Genomic DNA, 8,581 nt, shown 5'->3' with positions numbered 1-8,581 from the left:
TTCCTCTTTTCGATCTCTCCACCCTTCTTCTTATTTCCTCTTCATCCTCCTTTCCTCCAATTTTCTTCCATACCTTGTTAGTTTCATTACTCCACTCTGTACTTCCTACTAACTCAATGAAGTGGTCCTTCTGTCTTTCTCTTCATTTTCTATATGTCTCCTTCGGCTTAAAATCGCCAAAAAGGAGTTTTCTATGTCTTATAATCTTCTTCTTATTCTTTGCGCTTCATCCTTCTTACTTGCGCAGCACCTGTCCCAACCAGTCCTTGTGTCATCCTTCTTCCGTATATTTCTTTTGTTTTCTTATCCCATCCAAAGATCAAGCCTTTCCTCTTTATTTCTCGTATCCTTTCCTTCCCCTATCCCTTGTATATTTCTCTTACCACCTATTATACACTTCCTCTATCGATAAGTTTCTTTACATTATCATACTAATTTAAGCTTGATTGCATTATCTCTCTCTACGCTACTCTAATTACTTACAACGCCATAATCTTATACACTTTTCCCACTTTAAATCTTGCTTTCCTAACATCTTGTTTCGCCTTCACTCAAACACTATCTACGGATTCATTCCTACATAATTTCTCCTATCTGACCGCCTATACTTAATTCAGTACACTAAAATCATTCCAAACTCACGCACCACCTTAACCAAGCACCCCTATAACACTTGCACACCATCTAACCAAGTCCTTATTAACTATCTATAGTGATGTCAAATACAAATTTACTATCTCGGTGGCTAGACGAGATTCATTTTCTCCTATAAGGGTATACGAACGTCTTGCGAAGTCGTCCTTTTTATTTCAAGTTCCGTTTTTCTTACATGAGCGTGCCGTATAAGGAGGTTCAGCTTGAGAACCAGAAACGGCGTACTTAGTGATCGAATACGCGTGATGAATACGGCCCCAGGAAATGGATTTGCGGCGGATAACGCGGCGCGAGTAGTCTCTCTACGCTCCACGATTGAATCACGAAATCATTCCAGGCGTTTCGCACAAAATCTGCGGCGATCATTAATCCGATCGCATGCCGATTATTATTCCCGCATCGTCGCGAGGTATCGCTGCGATCGGATACATGGTGATCTGCAGATGATTTATGCAAATTCGGCCGCGCACCTTAGAACGCGGCGAAATATTCTATCGGTGTGACAACGTTATCGCCTGAATTATCTCGTCGCCCGCAGAGCCGACGGGATTCCGGGGAGGCGCGCGCGGAAAGTCTCTTCCTAAAAAGTCACAGCGATCTGCTATCGCCGCTGTCGGCGCATCGATCGCCTCGTCTAATCACTCGCGATCGTTTATTCCGGACTAACGGCCGTAGTCGGCCGATCATCGCGCATCGCCGGCATTACGTTGCTGTCGCGCGCCAACCATGATGGACGAGTCGAATTCTAACGTCGGTCGTGTCATCCCCGCTCGTTCCGAATTTACATATCGCCGTATCAAGTATTTGATCGGGACTCGAATAACTGTTATCATCCTGTCGCGCGCTCTGCATGCCGCCACCGAGTCTTATTATTTGGATTGCGGCGAACCTCGCTGCTTGAGACGTTTTCCTACTCGTTACGGCGGTCACTCGGTGATATCGTGGGCCCGCGCTGATGAGATAGTACGACGCGACGTTTGGATAATTGAAGGGCTAGTCTAGCCTCCACCATTATTTGCCTTGGCTTCTATAACACGACAGGCTCATAGATACTCATTATCGTGCGCGTCTCTCTTGTGGCACGTTCTGAATATATTTCTTCATCAGTCTGCTCTTTCGACAATTACACGTCGCTCACCTCCTCTCCTCTTCCCCCTTCCTCTCTTCTCCTCCTCCTCTTCCTCCTCCTTCTCCTCCTCCTCCTCCTCTCGATCACGGTGGACAAGTTGGTGGGGCCGCGAAAGGAATGGTCGTCTTTCGGGCAGGGCAGAGCCTCCGCTCCGGCGTTCAAGAGGCGAACGAGGGCGGGCAAGCGGCGAGGTCCTTGCCGAAAGAAAGACAGGGAGACGCGAAGAAGGACAAAGCGGGAGATAAAGACAGGACGCGTGAAACGACGAAGAACGGACGCTAAACGCGACGTGGACAGAGACCGTGGTAGAGAGCCGAGAGAGAGCCAGACAATGACGGACACCTCACACCGCGGCGTACAAGAACGACGTACAATTGGGGGGGCACGAGAGAGCGAAAGAGAGCGGAGAGCCACGAGAGTGTCGAGAGAGGTCCGGAGGTGAGCTGCGAAACGAAAGAGAAGCCGAGGCGAAGCCGGTACGTTTCCTCGGCAGGGAGCCCCGGCCAATCGGAGAACGGTGGGCGCCGCGGGTAGGAGGAGACAGTTCCGCGCCGACAGGCGACGTAATCACCCGCGGCCGTGTCCGCCGCTGCTCTCTGGCCCCTCCGGGGGCCTCGTCTCGTTCTTTCTCTCTCTTTCTCTCTCGCTCTACGCCCCACCACCCGGCCGCCGTGGTCCCCGCGGCGGTCCCCTCCGCCGCCCGCGGCGTCGGCTCCGCGGGCCGAAGGGTCCCGGCGGTCACCGGCCGGGCCCGTCGGGTCGCGAACTTGCGCGTTCGGATGCTCTCGGAGCCGCGGCGGCCACGCGACAAACGAGCCTGTCGGCTGCCTCGGCTTCTGACGTTGCCGCTGCACGTCCACCGGGTTGCCCTCCGATCAGGCGGACGATGACGCGCGCGCCCCGGGGCCTGTCCTGCGACACCTGTCCCAATGCGCTGCATCAAACGTCTGTCGTTCGGCTGTCGATCCCGAGGATCGACCGTTCGAGGATCTCCGTTTTCGCGAGTCTAGATCTGGTGGTGCTTTCTAAATTTCCCACGGTGAAATTTCACTCAAAATAGGCGAACACTCGTTCGAAGCTACGGTACAATTAACGCTCACTCGATATTTCATTTAAACCTCGAGTACGTGGATCTTTGGATCCATGCGAGTGAATGTTTTAATCCATTGGAGTGAATTGTTTACGTACATGTGTGTGTGTGTGTGTGTGTGTGTGTGTGTACACGTCACAGTGGAGTATGCCAGGTTCACTCTTGAGAGTTGAGAATAAAAATATTCACTCGACAATTGGCAGCGGAAAATTCGCTTTGTCCGAGTGAAAAATCACGTGAATTCGAGTGACGCAGCTGTTGTTCTACTTTTTTCCAGCGAAATCTCACTCGAAAATATGTAGAACATTATTCATAGTTTGATTTATGTTTAAAATCGGCTTCGATTCATCTTAATGTGATGTTTTTGCAGCATTTTAAAATGAACTTAGAACAATCTTAAATATAAAATCGCACTACTTTCTCAATTTCTCGGAATGAAATTTCACTCGAAAAATATAGTGACCACTAAATTACTCGAATTCGAGTGATTTTTTACTCATATAAAGTGAATTTTCCACTCTGAATCGCCGTGTGAATATTTTTACTCGAAACTGAAGAGTGAATGTGATGTGCTTCATCGTCACAAGAATATATTCACCCTGGTCGAACGGGAGAATTCGTTCACATTGAGTTAACATCCGTCCTAAGTTTGAGTGAAACATTCAATCTTGCGATTTCGAGTGGAAGTATGATATCACTGTGAAAATACTGCCACACTTCTCACGCTTTGAATGAGATTCCACTCGACAAAATTTCAAGGATACGAATATCACCTTTAGAAAGTGTTTCGCGTGGTCCACAGTCGGTCTCGAGCGATTAGAGTAAGATAGCGCGTGAAAGGGCATAGATGACGGACGATGATATTGTAGATTAGCGGACATGGGGTAGTACGTGCTCGATGGCATGACACGTTCTCGATGATGACCGTTCGATAAGTATCCGAGGAGGTGATGGCCGGCGAAATGGTCGAGGACGCACTCGGCGAGAAAGCGAATCGTGCTCATCTCCGACGGCGATACGCCACGCCGTTCATGCGACCGGCCAAAGCACGTCGCTTGAAGGTAGTCTCATGAAGACGTAGACGCGACGTTTATGTCGCATCGTACGCCGCCCCTAGCGTTAGCGGAGCCGCTATAAACGCGGCCTGAGGCGAGATCTTTCTCTCTCTCTCTCTCTCTCTCTCTCTCTCTCTCTCTCTCTCTGGAGTGTTTGGATGAAACATTAAATTGAGAGACCGGTTGAGTGTCCACTAAGAGCCTACTACAACATCTTTATATCCGACGATATTTTATGCACGTTGGTAGCCCGCTACAGCCTACGATGATGCTCGAGACGATCCGTTGATAAATATTGTGACGGCGGAGTTTATCGTGAAATTATGAGTGTCGTTTATTCCTCTCGTTCTCCTCGAGTACCACGAAAGTGGCGTTGTGGATGTTCTTCTTACCCCGTTTTAGCTGTCGGTGAAAAATAGTAATAAAATGATAACGTTCGTCTACCTTGTTGATAATGCGACCTACAAATATCCGACGTGACATCAGTTTCGCGAACTTCCTACTGATCGTTTCGAATTCGGAGTTAGACACGATCGTAATAGGCCGTGGTCGATCGTGTGCTGCACACTCGGACGTGTAATTTCGTTTTATCTGTCCATTACTTTCAGTAGTAGAATGAAGATGAGATAGTGCAGTTGACGAGACTGTCGAACACGCCGTTGAAACGCGCCAATAGAGGCATCGGGACGATGAGAAGAGTAATTATAAATCTTTTCTTCTGGCGTGAACTCTCGTGAGAAGTGAACATTCCCATTTTTGCAAGGAAAAATATTCACTTTTCATGAGTTTACACTAGAAAAGATTCATGGTTGATCTCGAAATCGTAGGGTTCCGCGATGACTCACGATATCAAGGTCGAAATGAATTATGTTCTCGAACATTAAAGGTACATTTTTACTTTTTGGTAAACTAACTAGTTATCATATGTCTATCTTTGTTTTTCTTTCAAATTAGACAAAGACATACGGCTTGTACGGGTGTTGCCGGATATTAAGGTTAAGGTATACCTTGATATCGATAAAATCTGAGCGAGAGTGCTACGAAAACTGGTAGGTGCTGTAATGAGTGCTAGTTACTCTGTAGGCATTTTCTCTCTTATCGAGACCAACATTCCAAACGTTACTATTCCTAAAAGCACGTGTTTTGTTCTTTTCGTGTTTTATAACTTTTTTCAACTTTATTGAATCGTAAAAATATTTTTATTAACAGAATCAAGATATCGGGTCAATTAATCAAATGAATTTATCAACTCAATATTAACAGAATGAAAATATAATAGAATCGAATCTCTCGACGCGGTTTCTACATCGAGAGAAAAATGTTTAAGAAATAAAAAATACTTATATTTGGTGAGTACTGATAACGTATATTTACTTGTACTGATATATAAAATATTTTTCAAAAATAAGAAAATATACATTGTCTTAAAACCTTAGTTTTTCACGAAAGGAATTGTTTATTTCACTTAAATAAAAGGATTTATACTTAAGTAGACATATTATATATATTAGTACTCATTACAAAAAATTTATTTTTTAAACATTTCTTTTACTATTCCTAAAAGCACGTGTTTTGTTCTTTTCGTGTTTTATAACTTTTTTCAACTTTATTGAATCGTAAAAATATTTTTATTAACAGAATCAAGATATCGGGTCAATTAATCAAATGAATTTATCAACTCAATATTAACAGAATGAAAATATAATAGAATCGAATCTCTCGACGCGGTTTCTACATCGAGAGAAAAATGTTTAAGAAATAAAAAATACTTATATTTGGTGAGTACTGATAACGTATATTTACTTGTACTGATATATAAAATATTTTTCAAAAATAAGAAAATATACATTGTCTTAAAACCTTAGTTTTTCACGAAAGGAATTGTTTATTTCACTTAAATAAAAGGATTTATACTTAAGTAGACATATTATATATATTAGTACTCATTACAAAAAATTTATTTTTTAAACATTTCTTCTCTCACACATGTACGTGTAGTGCACTTTAATTAAAAATCACTGATTTTTGTCCCGATTTAAATCACGAAAAATTAAATTACAATGATTTTTTCGAGAGATGTGAGCAAGAGAAAACGCGCTAGGTAAAACTTACTCATGTTTGAGTTCACGTAGCTCTTTAATGTTCACGATTATCGCACCACACATTATTTGGTAATATTAGGTTTCTTGAGTCAACTTGATTTGAAGCTCTTTCTCTTCGAATTGTCCAAGTCGACGAACAAGCGTGTTCTCATTGATTTGCACGCAAATACCGCACAAGCAATGCACATCACGGCTCGCGTCAATAATGACATTTCTCACAGTGCGTGGCGCGGTAATATATTCCCCGTTGAAACGGGCGTGACGAATAAAAGCGTAAAAGCCACTCGGGGCGGTAGGAAGCGGAACAGACAGAAAAGACATTACCTACCCCTACGTCCGGCGCGGCTCAAAAGAAGGCTGCACCTGCTGCCGTTGGCTGCTGGCGAATTCGTCCGACCTACGATTGCATCGCCGCGCGTACGTCGGGGAATTGTTTTTCCGTGCGATTGGGATCTACCCGTGTTACTTGATCGATGAGTATCCATTTTGGGAACACCTTTGACGGGCGAAAGTGGCGTGTGTTATCGTTATCGGCCATCAACGTCGCGAATATCGCTTTATCATCCGACGATTCCTTTTGCATTTCTAATGTCCCGAGAAACGGCGCGATTCGATATATTATTATATGCGCAGAATTCTATCTTGTCTATTAGCGACAGGTAGACGTTAATATCTGGAAATAAGTTTCTCGTTCGCATTACGTCGGACGTATCGTCGGAGATGTTCCGTTGGTCGTGCTCGATTGGTCTTTCGCTTCTTCCTCCTCCTCCTCTTCCTCTTGTTTTTCCTTCCATCTGAATTTCGTACGTGTTATCCGCCTGAAACGAGCCATTGAGCAAGAACATTGTTTATTTATTCGTTCGTGCCATTAGCCCGTGGCGAACGAAAGAGGCTGCTTTCACTCCCGCACACCGTCGCGCGCGCATACCTCTATTTTCTATTTCTCGAGCTGCGCTCCCCGCATCTCTCGTACCGCCCAGTGCCGCGGGCAAACTGTCGATCGACATTCGCAGACCACGCAGCCCATCTACGCCGCCTTCTTTAATGCCGAAAAATAAGGCAGCAGACGGTGCCAGGGCGCGCGTTGCCGCCCTTATCTCTCACCGTTGCTCCCCACCGGTAATCGTCCGAAGGGGAAAAAAGAGAGCAGAGAAAGAGAATGAGAGAGAGAGAGAGAGAGAAAGAGAGGGAGAGAAATTCTCTCATTAATTCGTGGGTGTACGATCACGCGTTAAGGTCTTTATTTACGTTATCTCCCGTTGCACACCGCGGGCGCGTTATCTCGAGCGATCAAAGTATACGTTGACGCGAGGGCGATGGCTAATTCGCCAGCGGCTTCTCACCTCGACGGGAGGTTTCGCGGTCAGGTACCAATTCGCGCGGCTCCTCGTCGCTTCGGGGTTGTGAGCATCGCGCCCGCGCTTCAACTGTGAGAGAGCCGATCCGCGCACGGCATTTTTTCCAGTTAGTTCAGCACCCGTCGAATTCCACGATCGGTTATCGGCCGCGAGTAACCTGACCTAACGGCTGACTCCTGCGTGCGTACGAACTACGCGGCACTGGCCCTTGGTTGATTTAACAATCAAATGTCCGTCCCTCTCTGTTTCTCTCTCTCTCTCTTTCTCTCGGCTGGACGTCGTGGCGTTGGCGAATTAATTAGCCCCCAGATTATCACTCATCTCGAATTTGCATCATTATTAATAACGCCCGAGCCGTTTGAAAGGTGTTCCCCGAACGGGGCGAGATAACGAGTCCCTCTCTTCCTCTCTCTACACCAAGGTAATATTCCCGTCTCGCGCCGGGACGTATGCGCGTCAATTATCAACAAAGTACGCGCGTCCCCGGGGCGAAATGATTGCGTGCCTGAGCACGTCGACGCGCGCTAATTAAATAATTTCGGGGCGCGCAGATCAAGCGAGAATTTCGGGGCTGTGTCGAATTACCTTATCGAGAGCATCTCCTACCGGCCCGGCTGCGACCTGACGCTCGCGGCGCGTCCACGCACGCGTCATTTCGCATGCCGCCGTCGTGCGGACGCGTGGAAGAAGGTCGTGGGCTACCGGACTTGCAGTCGCGGATAGGACCTCGCCTCGTGATCGTGACGAAAAGGGAAGAAAGGGCCCCGCCCCTACGAAGGGGCTCCCGACTCGTTATAAGGCGTCAGGTGCCCGGGACCGTTGACGCGGCGGCCGTTACCATCCCCAGAACGCAGCGCGATAATAATGTATGCCATTAATGCGGAATACCCGGCGAGGAGGTGCGCCGCGTGCGTGTCTTGGAGGAGACGCTCGCGCGCACCACCCTGCCCTTAGACTCCGGGCCATGTGTGCGCCTCCGCGAAAGGTGAAGGGCGTTTAACGGTCGGCACGTTGCACGTTTTTCGGGATCCGTCGGCGGATCAGCAACAGCTGATCACCGCTCGTTCGAGCCGGCCTTCCATCGCTCTATTTTAGGCCATGTGCTTCCCGCGCTTTTTCCCCGCGGCCGCCCACCGGCCTAGACGATTTCTCGACTGCTCCTTTTCGGCATTCTCCCCTCCCCCCCCCCCCCC

This window comes from Odontomachus brunneus, unplaced genomic scaffold (assembly GCF_010583005.1).
Source record: "Odontomachus brunneus isolate Ranch 3 - 2012 unplaced genomic scaffold, Obru_v1 Obru_scaffold_074, whole genome shotgun sequence".
Lineage (NCBI taxonomy): Eukaryota > Metazoa > Arthropoda > Insecta > Hymenoptera > Formicidae > Odontomachus > Odontomachus brunneus.
The sequence above is the reverse complement of the archived record's forward strand: the minus strand, read 5'-3'. Positions refer to the sequence as shown.